This window comes from Cyanistes caeruleus, chromosome 7 (genome assembly GCF_971803275.1).
Source record: "Cyanistes caeruleus chromosome 7, bCyaCae1.hap1.1, whole genome shotgun sequence".
NCBI lineage: Eukaryota > Metazoa > Chordata > Aves > Passeriformes > Paridae > Cyanistes > Cyanistes caeruleus.
The window spans coordinates 6,950,489-6,966,467 of record NC_141707.1 but is presented as its reverse complement, the minus strand read 5'-3'; the positions used below and the strand labels follow the sequence as shown (position 1 = coordinate 6,966,467).

General features: G+C 47.5%; 1 long non-coding RNA gene across 2 annotated transcripts; it reads left to right on the top strand.

Moving 5' to 3' along the window:
• Nucleotides 1–3,939: 3,939 nt before the first annotated feature.
• Nucleotides 3,940–9,108, top strand: LOC147652161 (uncharacterized). 2 transcript variants are annotated; one of them, XR_015288854.1, is made up of 3 exons: nt 3,940–4,380; nt 5,943–6,091; nt 8,623–9,108. It is a non-coding gene; the product is annotated as an uncharacterized LOC147652161 (long non-coding RNA). The 2 variants fall into 2 exon arrangements; XR_015288853.1 differs by having other exon boundaries at nt 5,920–6,091.
• Nucleotides 9,109–15,979: the final 6,871 nt, after the last annotated feature.

Below are 15,979 nucleotides of genomic sequence, written 5' to 3'. Positions count from 1 at the left end.
TGGCATCCATCCTTCCCAAGCTCTCCACCATCCTCAAAACCCCCAAGCAGGGTTCCAATCTCCTCTCTCAAACCCGGGGAGGCGTGGGATGCCTGCCCTCCTCCCCAGCCTGCAAACTTTCCCCAGTAAAGGTTACAGAGCCAGCACGCGAGGGGTAATTTACACAACAACCCCCAAAACTTTCCACTACGCTTGAACTTTCTGCTCTCTGTGGTAAAGGGCAGAAGAGTTTGATGTTTATTATCAGTTTTTCCTATTGTCATTGCAGAGTGATCGCAACTGCCGTGGCACAGCACTGCACAGCTGCTCTTTGAAAGCACTGGGGGTGGCGGTTGGGCAGCATTTGTGCAGCTCAGTAATTAACAAACCCCTGGCTTTACTTCCACAGTGAAACAATACTTCAGAAGTCACCACAGAACACACCAGAAAGGGTTTAAATCATAAAGGGGGAAAAAAAAAGGCATCATAAAGATCAGGGCAGAGTTTCAGCACCTCACTTTGGGCATGGTAAAGTTTAAACTCAAGGGAAAATTCCGCTGATGGGAATGAGGCAAGAGATTCCCAGGTTACACATTGCACTGTTCACTGAGGCTCTGGACTAGAGACACCTGAGCTGCTTGGGTCCCCTTTTGTTCTCCGTTTGTCCACCCTAAAGCCTGATTTTCCTCTCTTTTTTTTTTTTTTATTCATGCTGCGTTCTGTTTCATTAAATGTTTATGACCCTATTACAGGATACAGTTTTAGATTACTATAATAAAAGGGAGTTGATAAAAGTTCATTATCTGTGGTGGCAGAGAAAGAATAAAACCTTACACCTTCAAGTTTGTCAATAACATTGGTTGTAATAACCTTTTTAAAAGCCAAAGTGTGCACACACACATACAAAAAAAAACCCTGAAAAACCAAATTCACTGTTACTGAATTCAACATCAGGACATCACCACTGGAAAGTGGCATATCAAGCAGAACTTTACTAAAGCCACCATTCTTTGCCATTGCATTTATTATTTTGGGGCAACACCTTTTTATTCCCTGTGTTATTATGGTGGGAAGTGGATGGGGAGTAAAGTACAGGAACATCATCTCAGCAAGGACAAATCTATACCTGAGCTGGGGTGTGGAGCTCAGAAATTCCTGTGGTCTTTTCCTTTAAAAAAGAAATTGCTGGTACTTTAATCATTTATCAGAAAGAAGAGAACGTTTGTTTCAAAGGCACAGAACGAGGACTTTAAAATTAAACTCTGCTTATTTTCGGCTTCTGAGGGAATGCAGAAGTACCAAGGATTTTAAGATCTTCAGGGATGTTTTAGTTCCTTTATGTTCCACGGGTTAAAAAATAAATAAATCTCTTTTCCTCCTTCTTGCCAGGTGTACAATAAGGGACATTCTGATAAAACTCGGTCCTCAGATTATAGTTTTATATAAAAAATAATAAAATATACCAATGCAAAAACACTGTATTAACAGCTCCTGGAAAAGACTCCCTTCTACTCCTCCCACGACACTTTAGGAGTCTCCTTTTGTTTAGAAGACGAGTTTGGCTGGGTCGTGCAGCACTGATGGTGAATCACCTACCGCTGGACCAAAGCACAAACTCCCCATGGGATGCACTGCACATCCCCATTGTCTGGGGCCATGGGAAAGGGGTCCCAGATGCAGAGCCTGGAATTCCTGCAGGATTCAGGCTCCAGCATCAAAGGGGCACAACCAAGGACAGGCAGAGGGAGGAGGGAATTGTGCTGCCAAGGATTGGGGAAGGTTCCTGCAGAACTGGCTGTGTCACGTGCTCCAGAACATTTGCCCAACACCAACCTGGAGGAGCATACTGGGCATGAAAAATAGATCTTGGAGGGTCCTTTGAAAGCAGATGGCTGGCTGAGGTACCAGTCACCCCAGAGCTCGGGGCCAGCCAGCCTGGCTGCAGAGAGCTGCACAGAAACAGGAGGTGTTTCCTGCACCAGCTCCAGCTGCACCAACTCCCCATCACCCTCTTTTTGCATTTCTTCAATTTTTTGAATTGCATTCACCCTTTGTGCATTTCTTGCACTTCCTTCATTTCTCACTCCTTCCCCCCGGAAAATCTTTCTCTGCAAGGAAGAGCTGCCTCTATTTGAGGCAGCTCCGCTCGGCAGCTATGGCTCCAGATGTGCTGGTGGGGAGCAGACCCCAGCTGCAGGTGCCTCCCCTCGCCCCACCTGCTCCCAGCTGTGAAAACCAAAGGTGCTGCTTGTTCTGACAGTGGGTACCCCTCTGTCAAAGGTGGCCCAAATGCTGCCAGGGCACCCAGGTGGGTGGGATCTGGAGGAGAGAGGGAAAGGGAGATGCCAAAGGGAGATGGCTGGGGTGTCCCCTGGTCCCTTCCTGTGGGCAGACCAGGGAGAGGCAGGTGTGCAGGAGAGGAGACACACAGGGCAGGAGGAGGTGCTGGGTGGGAAAGATACAGTGAAGAAATTTGGTTTGTATCCAAAACAGGCAGAAGCTGCACACAGTCACTTGTTGCTCATGGCACCACGGTCTGTGGGCAGGCCCTGGGAGAGCCTTGGCCTCGTCTCCTCTGCAGCGTGCCAGGGAAGGGGAGATCTCTACCTGATAGAGCTGTCCTGGGCTGAATGCTGGTTTGATTGCATTTGGAGTCATGTTGTCAGCACCAGGGCTGGGAGGGCTGGCTCTCCCTGAACCCACCTGAAAATCCATCTTCAGCTTATGGCCCTGGTCCTGGTTACCTTTCCACACACCACACTTGGCCTTCCATCTGGAAGCACAAGGGCTGGAAAAACTCTCATTCCAAACTCTCTTCATATCAGTTAAATGCTTGATATTTGGGAAAACCAGGAACTTCCCAGCAGTGCCATACTTTTATTTTAGGGGTTCAAAGGGAAACTTGGAACATTCCTGATCTTGAATTTCTTGCATTAAAAAAGCCCTCTGGCACACACAGGATCACAGACATAAAACCAGAGCAGGGCCAGGCTTTGGCTCTCCCAACCACTACACACGCAATTGTCCCACTGGGGCTCCTGGTGCAAGGCTGCATTTCACCAAGACTTGTTCCTACCCATGAAAAAGATCAGGAGGTGGAAAAAGGAGTCTGATGGGAGAAGGGAGATGTTTAAAGAGTCTTTGGGAAGGATCTGCTTTCTGAAAGGGGAAACAACCAACTCGGTTTTGCTTCTGGATGGCTTTGTGCAACCATCTCCTGCCCTGTAAGAAACTAACCCCAGACACACTTGGAACATCAAAATAAAATTTCAGTTCAGTGTCTTGGATGGAAACAGCTTGACATGAAAGAGGCAGTAGTTTCATATAGATGTCATAAGGATTTGGGGTTTCTGCCCACATGCAAGAGAGTGGAAAGCTGCTTTCAAGACGTTGGAGAAGCCCCATTTGATACACCAGTTTGTGGGACGGACTGTGCCTGCCAGGGTTTGAACAAGGTTTTAACTTAGCATGACTGGAGCCCTGGGGGTGGTTCAGCGAGCATCTGCCAAGGCTCCTCAAAGGTAGAAGTGAAGCTGGCGCCTATTAGTCAGAAACCACCACAAAGCCGAGCAGCCGGAGGATGCTGGAGCCCTGGGTGTGCTATTTAACACCTGCCAGCTCTCAGCGCAACTGTATCCTATGAGGCTGTTTCCACTTGCACTTGTGGTTAGCAAAACCAAACCCCAAACCTTCAGCAATTAACACTTTTACTCTAAGGTTTCTGCTGCAGAGGACTGTCCTTGCAGGTCCGAATCTCTGAGGGAAAACGAGGGCTGGAATAGATTGAATGCTTCAACTGTGTGGGGGTTTTTTGACGCTCTGCTTTCAGGAAAGCCAGATGTGGCTCAGTGAAGGGGAGAAAAGGGATCAGGGAGATGAAAAGATGGCACAAGAAAAGGAGACTGCTGAGAATGCATGGCCTGTGCAGAGTAAAAAAATCTTTCTGGATACTCAAATTCCTTTGAAAATCCAAAGCCATGGGGATAAAGCAGTGAGGTGTCTTCTTTTTAGCTTCTTTTAAAATACCCTCCAGCCTGTGATCATTTAAAGAGGGGCTAAGGAGGGGGATTAATCCACATTCCCCTAAAGCAGCTTCCTGCCCAAATCCCTGTCTGCTCCCTCCTGTTTTGGCTCCTGTAGCCCAGTTCGCACACAAGGAAAGAACTGCAGCCTGAGCTCTGTCCTTCAGCCTGCCCTTGCTGTGGCAGAGCTGCCTGGAAATACACTCCCAGTTACAAGGATGCTGTTTCACTGTGCTCCTCTGTGAATTTTGCTGCCCTGAGGATGGCACGGGGCTGCTGCCAGGAGAAAGATGCTTGGGAAAGGGAAATAAAGTCTACAGACCTTGGCTTGCTGCTCTGGCTCCTGCCAGGCCAGAGGGCAGGGAGGGGAAGGAAACAGGTAACAACTTTTTTTTTTGGGGGGGGTCTCCTCTGCACCCTGACCCAGGGAATTGAGGACATGTCAAAGAGCTGCTTCTGCATATCCAGGCCCCTCCTGGCCCCTCTCCCTATCCCTCCCCCACAGCAATACAGGCTATATAAGCCCTTAAAAGGCTTTGGAAACAGAAATATTTTTAAACCAAGAGTCCCATGGGTAGTCTTCTTTAACAAGAGAAACTAGAGGAATCATGCACTTGGGAGAGGCAGCAAATATTTATGTATGAGCTGCAATTATTAAATTCTCTTTCATGGCTGACCTCCTTTATTTCTTTTTTCTCCTTTTAAAGGGTTAAATGGCTCAGAAGCAAACTGGGTTTGGCTCAGTGTTTGAGGCTGCTGTAGACCAGGCATCCCCAGTAATCCTGTGGTGCAAACACAGCCCATCCCAGACCTGTTCCCCACCAGCCATCTCAAACTTCCTGAGCAGGAAGCCCTGGCTTTGCTGTGCAGTTCAATCAGCACAATGATTTATCATAATAAATAAATGATAAATCAGCAGAGAGCTGAACCCATCTGTGTCAGCCTGGAGCAGCCAGGACATTCAGGAATTCCTTGGTCATTAGCAGGGGGCAGAGGTGGGGAGGGAGAGAATGAGCAACAACACAGGGCTGGGGAAGAGAAAAAGATCCCTATACACAGTGAGTCTGTCCTGCCCCTCCAAAAACAGGTGAGATACCTGCATGCTGGGAAAGAGGTGGAACACATTAGTTGAGCAAAAACCTGGATACAAGCTCACAAACATCCAGGGCTTTCAAGGACTGCTGTGTTGCAAGTGTTGCAAGGGTCTAATTTAAGTCCCTGGTGCAATTTTCTGCTGCCTGAATTAAACCAGTGCCTCTCTGTGGCTGCTGTGGAGCATGCTGGTGCTGCAGGTCAGTGGCTGCATGGCTGGTATCTACCCTTTATCAGTCTGGATTTACATATGTATGTGATGGATATTTACATGGATATATATCTCAGTAATATAAACTTGCACACACACACACAGATATATATAATATACACACACACTCACACACATATATATAATATACACACACACACATATATATGTATATATATATATATATATATTTATCTCAGTGATGTATATTCACATAAGGCCTTCCAGCTGGAATGAGCCACTGGGGGAAAAAACCAAAACACTGCATAAAAGCAGCAATGAACAAAATCAGATGATTTTCAAGCCTGTTTTTACTCCTGAGAGCAATTGGTGGTTCCCAAAGGTATTTTGATGCTGGCAACTGACCTTCAACTATTGCCCCTCGCTGACCAAACAGGCTGGGGCTTGCATACACATCCTTGTGGGTGCCCATGAAATAATATTTTGAAATTATTCTGAATTTATAATAGAATCTTAGAAGAGATTGGTTTGGAAGGGACCTTAAAGCTCATCTTGTTCTACCCCCAGGGGCAGTGTCCAGCAGACCAGGTTGTTCCAAGCCCCATCCCAACCCCAGTCCCAACCCCATGTGACCCTGATTGTTTTTCCCACGAGGTTCCACCTATCCCATAACACAGGAGGTGACTCCAGTGCTGTGCTGGGAATGTTTTCCCAGGAAGTCTCCCCGCTCTGCTTTCGCTGTCCCGGCAGAGAGCGGATGCCGAACCTCGACGTGAGAGATGTGAACAAGAAATGCACCCTGTCATATTCCTGCCCAACTGACGTGGTGAGTTCTGCTGCATTCCTGCCTTTCAGTTGTCAGGAGAGTGTGGAAAGAAGATATTTATCGCATTAGCCCTGCATGATCAAGGAGAAGCCTGGCTGTTTAGGGATGCTTTATTAATGAATGCTACAGGACATCTACCCCTCCCTAACGTACAAGTGGCTCGTTACTAAAAAATGCAGGGAGATAAACAGCCAAGTCCTCTGTCTTCTGTGGCTGCTCAGTAGGTGTGTTACACTTGACATGGGTTATTTATGAGTCTCAGATAGTGCCCAAGGCTAAGCCTACCATTGCCATTAAAAAATAAAAGCTTATGTAACCAACAGTAGTGTTCTGCCTCTGCGTTAATAACGCGAATGTCTTTCTCACAACTTAAAAGGCGCAATCCAAAGTGTATCAAAGTCGAGGATAATTTTTCTATTGACTTCAAAGGGTTTGGGATCAGGCTTAATAACGCAGCTGGTACCTCACCCCCTCCCTCCCAGCCTCCTCCCCCAGCACCTGCTCTGGCTGGAGGCGCATTGATACCTTAGACAGAGCCAGCACTGCTGACCTGCTCCGTTTGGAACACGTGGCACCACTGCCAGAGCGCTCCCCAAAAACACCCCCTCCTTCCCTGCTGCCCCTGGGGAATGCTGCCTGGGGGAGTGGAGAGCCAGGGGAATCTTCTTCCCTGACTGACTCTTTCTTAGCAGAGTGTTGACAGCTTGCTAAAAGCTTACAGTGAGTCAGCTCTCCCACCCTTCCCATGCCCAAGCATTGGAGACTCCTCCTGCTCCAAAATGTGAACATGGAATTATAGAACAGCCTGGGCTGGAAGGGACCTTAAAGCCCTTCCACTTCCACCCACTGCCATGAGTAGGGACGCCTTCCACTATCCCAGGCTGCTCTGAGCCATCTAACTTGGCCTTGAGCACTTCCAGGGATGGGACAGCCACAGCTTCTCTGGGCAACCTGTCTCACCACCCTCACAGGGGAGAATTTCTTCCCAATATCTCATGCAAACCTACTCTCTGGCAGTTTGAAGCCGTTCTCTCTCGTCCTGTCAGGCCCTCCAGGGCTGTGTAAGTAAATCCTCTCCATCTTTCTTGCAGACTCCCTTCAGTTACCGGAAGGCTAAAATTAGATCACCTGGAAGTTTCTCTTTCCCAATTCTCCCATCCTTTCCTCACAGCAGAGCTGCTCCATCCCTCTGATCATCTTGGTGCTTCCTCTGGACTGACTTAAACAGGTCCATGTTCTTCCTGTGCTGGGCCCCTAGGGCTGGAGGCAGCTCTGCAGGTGGGGTCTCACCTGAGGGGAGCAGAGGGACACAATCCCCCCTCCCCTGCTGCCCACGCTGTGGGATGAGCCCAGGACACGTTTGGTTTCTGGGCTGTGAGTGCACATGTCCAGCTCATGTCCAGCCTCTCACCCAGCACACCCCAAAGCTGCTCTCAATCCATTCATCAGCAAGCTGTGCTGCCATAAAGGAAACCCTTCCCCAGGGCTTCACCTGCCTGCCCTTCTCCCACTCCCCCAAATCCTCTCACACCTGTTAGTTTGCACACACAAATAGTAGGGGGAAAAAACCAAAATGACTCATCAGCAAATCACACTTTGTGTTAAACAACGAGACATGTTTACATCCATGGCATTCCCTGTGGCTTATTCAATCCTTCTACAACCAAAGGGCAAGCTTGCCATGAGAAAGCACACAATGACCCTACAGCCATCCTATCCATCCTACACCAGCCGTCCCATGGCAACATTTTCCCCTCCAGCAAAAGGGAGCGGAGCAGGGGCCGTGAGTGATTTATGGTTTCCATACCTTGCTATCGTGTTTCTCGCTCCCTCTTGTGCCAAAGGCCTGGATTTTTACAGCCAACCTTAATTTCCAGAGCAAACCACAACAGGGAGGCCTGGTAACCACAGGGCTCTGCGAGCTGGGTAGTTCTGGCTGCTAATTAAAAGCAAGGGAGCTGATGGCTTCGAGAGTGTGGCCGAGCAGGGTGAGGCTGCTGCAATGGGAGTCCAGGCACGGGATGAGCTTCAGACAAGACTGCAAAACTCGTAACACCCAGGAACTCACAGCTGGAGTGCTGTTTGAAAACAGAGCCAAGGAAACTCCAGTTCTCCATGAGCTGTTGGCATTTTAACCCTCCTAACACAAGGCAAGGCATCAGGGCCCTGCCGTGGTCCACAAGTGATGCTGCAGAGCTGGGCTGAGGTGTCAGTGGCAAAGCCAGAGCAGGGGAGAAGAGCACGTCCAAGCACAGAGGGCACCTGATGGCGGTGGCTTCACCACAAAACTGCTTTTAAAATAAAGCTGCTGAAAAAGCTTCTCCCTCCTTCTCCGCCCGTGCTCACTGCTTGCTGCCAACACATTGCAACTGCTCTGGAAAATGCTGCTCACTTGCTCTGCGGTTGCTCACGACGGTTTGATCTGGATAAGAAAATTGAAATAGTCTTCTGAGGATGAACAACCTCTATCCAATGCTATCTCTTGTTTTGTTTTTGTTTTTCTCTTATTTTTTCTCATTTTTCCCTTCCAGAACAGCAGCGTCTTTCCAAGGGCCAAGCCCTCAGGACACCCTAAGCACCAACACATTTTCCAGGAGGCAGTGGCTGCTCCTCAGCTGCCCTACTGCTGCACACAGGACACCAAAATAAATTTATCTATGACTTCTACCAATTCCAGACCCTGTGGACACATCAGCTCCTTATGAACACCTCCATGCAGAAAGAAAAAATTTGCCTATCCCACTGTGCCGGATTTATTCCATCACGCCAGGTACCGGCCCAGGCAGGGGTTAAACCAAACCTTCCCTCCCTAAAACAGGAGAAAGCTTTGCTCCTAAGAACGAAAATCCTGCAGCACACACAGACACTTATTTTAATGACTACACTTTGTTGTAATGTTACCAGATATTTTAAAGAGCGTATCACTCCAGCAGAAGCCACTGCCATCTGTGCTTCCCCAATTAGGAATGCAAGCAAATATGTATTTTACAGTAACATCAATAAAATATAATGCACAAGTGATGTATCTTTGGTTTTGTTTTTTTTTTAAAGGCACAAATTAGGGAACCAGTCAGTCTTGAAACTGCAGAATTCCCTTGCAGGAAGAATGGGGTTTGTAACCAAAAGAACAATCCAAGCAGCGCCTCAGTCGCAAGGATTTTAGTTTTCAAAGAGGAATAAATGGGCTTTAATATCTTTTTTTTTTTTTAAGTGTATCTTCAGTATGAGAAGACAGCCTACACTGTTATTTAAAAAGAAACTCTGCTTGCCAGGCTATTCATTAGTGAGCATTCCATAAGATATGCCTGAAACCTGCCTCCTGTCAGAAGACAGGTGTTGAGCCTTTTCCAAAATCTCCGCTCTTTTTTTTCCCCGGCTGCTGGCTCAGATCGGTCACCCACAAGCTGAGCCACTCTAAATCAGTGATTAAGGGAGGAAAACACTTATTTCCCCATTTCTCACAGCTAGGAGATCTGGGTGCTCTGCAAATATTTTTGGTTGTTTTCAGAAGGTCCTTTCGCTGACAGAGCTGTTCCCATCACACCGCAGCTCCCTGGGGGAAGGAGGAGAAGCTTTCAGGGGGCACGAGAGGAAAGTGCCAGGGGAGAGAAAACATTGCAGAGGTGAAGAGAGGGCTGGGCTGGAGAGCTCAGCTGAGGGGGAACAGGGCAGCACTTGTCAGGCTCCTCTGCCTTTCTTATTTTGTTTTTATTAATTTTTTAATTATTTTTTTATTTTTTTAATTTTTATTTTTTTTAAAATATATTTTATATTTTTCCCCCACCCAACTGTGTCTTAAACTGTTTGTCTAGCCCCCAGAGGAGGGTGGGGGGGATTAACCCAAACAAAGTAAAAAAGCAACATATTGTCCGTGGCTGCCAGCAAGGCATCCCCTCCCCATCTCGTACTTAATGCGATAATGAATCTTCCCGTAGGAGCTTTTGTGGTTTAAGGCTTACTGAATAATAATGCAACACAGAATACACACAAAGCTACATTTTTCTTTCTCCTCCTCTATTTTTTTTTCTTTTTTTTTTTTTTTTTTTTTCCCCCTTCAAAATACACATCTGATCAAAAGCTAGGCTGCAATTAAAACATAGCAGAGTTTGGGTTTGGTTTATAGTTTTTTTTTTCCATGCCACTAGAAGGTATTTCAGCAGCAAATGAAATGAAAGCTAAGACAGTGAAAATATTTTCTCCATAAGAGTAATTATAAAGGTTATACTTTATAAGTCTCTGCACTTCAGCATTTTGACCTTTTAAACACATTTTAAGTTAAATTGCTGTGCAAATAACTAAAAATTGTGTGTGTCACACAGAAAGTTTTACCTGCCTGACAACAAAGAGTGCAGGACCTGCCTTGCTCAAAGTTTCCCATCCTGGCATTCCCTGACCCCAGGTGCAGCTGTGCTGCACTGATGTGAGCATCTCCTTCACTGGGCTCAGCCATGGACTGCTCATCTGCTGAAGACCTGCCAGCATCCCTGGTGATGCTGTGGAGACCAGAAACAACCCACCCTTGAGTGGCAGGGAAAGCCATCCAGAGGCTGCTGGATGTCCAGGAATTCCAGCAACTTCACAGCAGCGAGAGGAACAGAATCAAGTCCTTCTGCTCCTCTGCTGTAACTTGCTCTCTGTGCATGTGTTACCGTACTCAAGAGTCCCTGGTGTAGCTGGAGGCTGCACACCACCTAAAGGAGCAGAGACAGGGTAATAAATCCAGCTGATCCATGGGAGGCACGTGTGAAGAAACAAGAGCATCTCCAAGGTCCTCACCGGGGGGTGGCCGTGTCCATCATGGCCTTTGAGAATAAAAAGGGTTTGTGGGACCAGAGCATTAATTCTGTTTTCTGTCTCTTGCTGTGCAAACCCAAGTAGAAGACAACGTGCTCCTTGCTGATGTGCAGAGAGCCCCTTCAGTCCCTCAGTGAAGAGGGACATTCTCAGCAGGAGATTTTCTATTTCCATCAGCTGGAAAATTTTCAAACATGAAAAAATCCTCACTCTCCATAAGCCTTTGTATACAGGAATAGTTATGGTCTTCAGACCTTGTGGGAGAGAGATGCAGTATTTCAGTTCAAGCCCTGACAGGAGTCACTCACTCACAATTAAAATTAATTACATAGCTGAGAGATGTCCCTGAGCCTTGCTAATAGAGAAATAATTCATTTTGATGGTCATTCTTCATTGCTTCATTTCTGTCTCAACCACAGCATGTAAGACTGGAAGAGCATGTGTTTCACTTCAGTTAATTACTCTGGCACACACACAGACCCATGTGCCACACAATTAATTACTCAGAGCTCTGTGAGCTTCACAGGGCCTCCACCACAGCTCTTTGGCTCTCTTGATTTTGCTGTGCCCGTTTGGGAGTTCTTTCCAAGGAGAGGCAGGCACTGGGGTTTTTGGTGCTCTGGCAGCCACAGACAGGTGATATGTGGCTGATGGGGAGGTCAGGTGAGGAAACGTGGCTGCTTTTGCCTCCTCAGCTACCTCTGAGCTCTCATCAGCCAAAGACCAAACACCAGGGAAGAGGGAGCTTGGGTCTGGCCAAGTGCAGCTGCTCTTATCTCCTTGGGTAGGAGAAGAAAGCCTTGGCAGCTGGAATTAAATCTTAAGTGCCTCCCGAAAAAATTTTGCATGGGAGGCAGCCCAGAGGAGCTTCAGTTCTAGAGAAATGCCTTTGCTGCCTCAGCTCCTGCCCTCCAGAAATCAGGAAAACAACATTTGCATGGTTCCCTTTGGCTGTTTCTGTTGTGTGCAGCCTGTCAGACCTCCTGGGGAGAGCTGCCTCCTCTCCAGGCTTGCCTGTGGGACAGGGCAAGCAGGAGCTGCCACCTGCAGCAACAGAGGCCATGGAGAGGCCTTAAGGAAAAAACTCTGAACTGCAGGGTGACACAGGAATGGGAATCATCTTTTTGAAGGCCCTTGATGTTGTGGTGTCTTTGTTCTAGGTGACTGAAGAAACTTCTCTTGAATGAGCTAAGCAGCATCTGCAAGTCTCAGGACAGACCAAGGCACCTTCAGGAGCCAATTCTGGCCAAGATTCCAAGGATTCCCAAGGGCCTTCAACCTCATCAGCACCCAGATTCTCCCCTACAGAGCCAACAACCAATGCAAGACTTTATGACCCATTCAGGAATTTATCTTACACGCTGATGAAATCTGAATTGAAATCAAGTCCCAGGTGCAAACAAGAATCAGGACATTACAATACCCACCATGGAAATTCATGGATGCCATTCAGACCACACTGAGCTGCTGCATTATGTTTATTTTGAATTTAGAGGCTTGTGCTTAGCGACAGGTTGCCAGTGTCCATCTGTAGCTTGTTTTTTGTTTTCATCCGTGCTGCACATTTGTGTGACAAGACGTGGGCATGTTCAGTGTGGAACAAACCTGCTTGTTTTTCAACTCCAGTCTACCCACAGGAAAGGCTTGGCAGATCCTGAGCCAGCAGCACTTTCCCAAAGGCACCTGGAGAAGCTCAGCATCCCCATCCACTGCCCCAGGTATGTGGGGCCAGGCAGGAACAAGCTCTGCCCTGTGTAGTCCAAAAAATCCACTGACTCCTGATGTTCTAGCAGAGTTGGGATGGCTTTTTCCAAATATTTCACCTACAAGAGACATCAGCCTGCTGCATGCCTAACCTCACTAAAGCAGGAAAGCTTTTGCACTGTTAAATAACAGCTGGATCCATTGACTCTGGTACCTTCCCTGCAGGCCTGGAGCTGGGCATGTATTAATTATCTTGGTCAGTTAATTAAGCATGCAAATATTTTTTTTTCCCCCTGCTGAGGCCTTTCCTAGCATTCAGGAGAAACACTGAAATGTGGTAATGGCCCATCCCTGAGTGCCCCCAGCCGTTTAAACTTCAGGCTGCCACAAGCTGCCCACAGCAGACAGGATGGGGAGAACAAGCTGGCTTAAAAGCAGATTTAAGGATTATCACAGCCCTCTAAGCAAATTCAGAAGTACACATGCATGCAGCTAACCAGCAAATATGTTTGAGTGACAAAAGAGCCTCCTTCAGTTAAAAGGAAAGAAAAAAAAAGTAGATTATTTTTAAAGCATTTTCTGTAAGAGAAGAGGTGAAGAGTTGGATGTTATGCATTTGCAATGACAAGTAAAGGAGTGAGCTCTGCCTGGTCTCAAAAATAAGAGGTAAAACAGTGCTGGTATCCCCCTGCAGCCACTGAAAGCAAGCTGGTGCATGCACAGTGCATCTTGCAGAAACCTGAATTTTGGATTTCCTTTTCCTGCTTCCTCCTCTGTAGAGAGGATTCCTGATTCAGGCCCAGGGGGAAGAAGCCCCAGGTGGGATATCACAGATGAATCCAGGGCTGCTAAAGCATCCCTAAGGCAGGGCAGAGGCTTCACCATTCCTCACCCAAGGCCATGCCTGAGGTGCCAAGCACCACACAAGGCACATGCTGCCGTCAGATGGCAACGTAGGAGAGCCAGAAGTTGTGCCAAGGCTCTGGCTGGGGTGGGAAGAGGAGAAAAAAAAAAAGGAAAAAAAAAAGGAAAGAAAATAAAATAATCACCCACACAGAGCAGCCTTTCCTTGCAGGCTTGCTGGCATTGAAAAAATTGTTGGTGTGCCCTGAAACAGCACTTGAGCATCCCCAAAAATGGCAGGGAGGAACCAAGCAGGAGGCTGCTGGGCCAGCTGCTGGCCCTGGGTTCCTTTGTGGGCTTTCCTTCTGCCACCTGAGCTTTTCAGGAAAACCTTAAAAGCAGCAATCTCTCTCCCTGGACACAGAAGCTAACACTTCTGAGGTTCTCCTCTTACTAAATTGAAATTCTCACAGTAATTTGGCTAAGGGGGCAAAAAAAGCCCTCAATGGCAGCAATTTGTATGCAAGACAGGAGGACAGGCCTTTTGGGCAGCACACCTGGAGGAGGCTGCAGCCTGTGCTCCCCAGGAAGGCGTGTGGGAGGGGAGCAGGGCAGCAGCTGGCACACAGGATGTGTTTTGGAGGCATCAGACCAAATGTTGGAGCCAGCTTGCCCCAGCTGCACTGGCACTCGAGAATTGGTGTTTTCAGGGGATGTCAGAGAATCCCACAATGGTTTGGGTTGGGAGGGACCTTAAAGCTTATCCAGCTCCACCTCCTGCCATGGGCAGGGACACCTTCCACTATCCCAGGTTGCTCCAAGCCCTGTCCCTGGCCTTGGACACTTCCAGGGATCCAGGGGCAGCCACAGCTGTTCTGGTGAACCTAAGCCCCCTTGGAAATCAAAAAGTGACCAAGAAGAGTTGAAAAAAGAAACTGCAGATTATTTTTACATAAAAATTTTTACAGCTGGTTCTGTTACAGGAGCTGCATGCAAGCTCTGCTAGGACAAGTGGCATAGCTCATATCCAGCCTTAGCTCTGTGCAGGGCTGTCCCATAACCTGGAACAATTGTCTTCCTTGCTTAAGCAGAAAGAGACTCCAAGTAGACACTTTTTTGGTTTTTTTTGTCCAGCACCTGGAGGAACAGGGCCAGGGGGATACAATCTCAGATCTGGTATTTTCTACAATAATAACAGTGCCTGGTTGTCACCCACATCAGTTCTGACACAAGCTCCAATTTGGCCAGCAGTCTAATTTACTTGTTGATGTCCTGTTAGTCCCTACCTCAACACAGAGAGCTGCTCCCTTTGACACAAAGTATTTTCAGAAGCTCCAAGGGAACTCCTCAGAAGGTCAATCACTCCAGCACAAGGCTGGGGAACGTTTAGGGTCTTTAATGACCTTTTAACACAAGTGAGGACTGGGACTGCTCTGAGATTGGGCTCTGCAAGTGTTCTGCTGCAGAAAGATGAGCACAGGATTCAAGTTTTTGGAATCATAACTGTGGTGTTTATCTCTTTTAGGAACAAACAAGGCAAGAGGAAAAGCCAAACCATCACAGGCAAGGAATATTATTGTACTTAATTACATACTATTCACTCCTAGAGGATGAAGACAGGACTCAAGGCACATTGTAAAAGCCAGCCCCCACATGCCTTGGGCAGCAGCCCCCAGTGACACTCAGTGCCAGGCTTGCAACACCAACACAGGAGAGCAGCCCTCCAAATTCCCCAAAGGATAAATACAGCAGAACCCATCAAACACCTCCACAGCCACACACAGCCAAAAACTCCTCCCTCCTTCACTCAGGACACACCAAAGTGGGGTGCAGCAGACTCTGAAACCAAAGCCGCTGTTCTCTTAACAAACCCCAGACTCGGGCTGCAGCTGATGGTGATTGACAGCTGTCAATGCTGTTAATGCCAAATCCCAAAGCTCTCCAATATCAGGCATTTTGTCAGCACCCCAAGTGATTTCAGAGGGTTTCTTTTAGAGGAAAATGTGCACCCCTCATGGTTATGGAAAACCCTGGTTCAGCAAGGCTGGAAGACCCAGAGGGAAAACAAACAGATCAATAAAAAGTCCCAGTTTGAGGTGATTTTTCTTTAAAACCACTGACTTTGTTTCTGCAGGATTTGGCTCATAAAATTTGAATGCAGGATAGAAGCCTGTATACTGGGAGTTTTGGAATCCAAACAAGGGCAAGACATTGGCAGCATCCCTTAACCTCAGGAGCTCTTCTAGTTCCACATCCCTTCTTGTCTCCCCCAAACTCTTTTCAGCTCCAGCTGTGAGGCTGCAGTCACCACTCCTCCCTAAGAGCAGGAATCACCCAGCAGGGCTCAGATATTCCCTGCCTTGTACAGAGGACTCTTTTTGTGGGCTTGTGCTGTTTTTCAGGTCTTACTAATGAGGAGCGAGCTAGAAACATGTTGGGTATTTTTGTGATTGTTTTGTCCCCAGTGGGTTCAATGATTATCCTTGCTTGTGTTAGGGATTTCAGCCTCCATCTGGGAAAACAACCTTGTTTTCTAAACGTGCCACT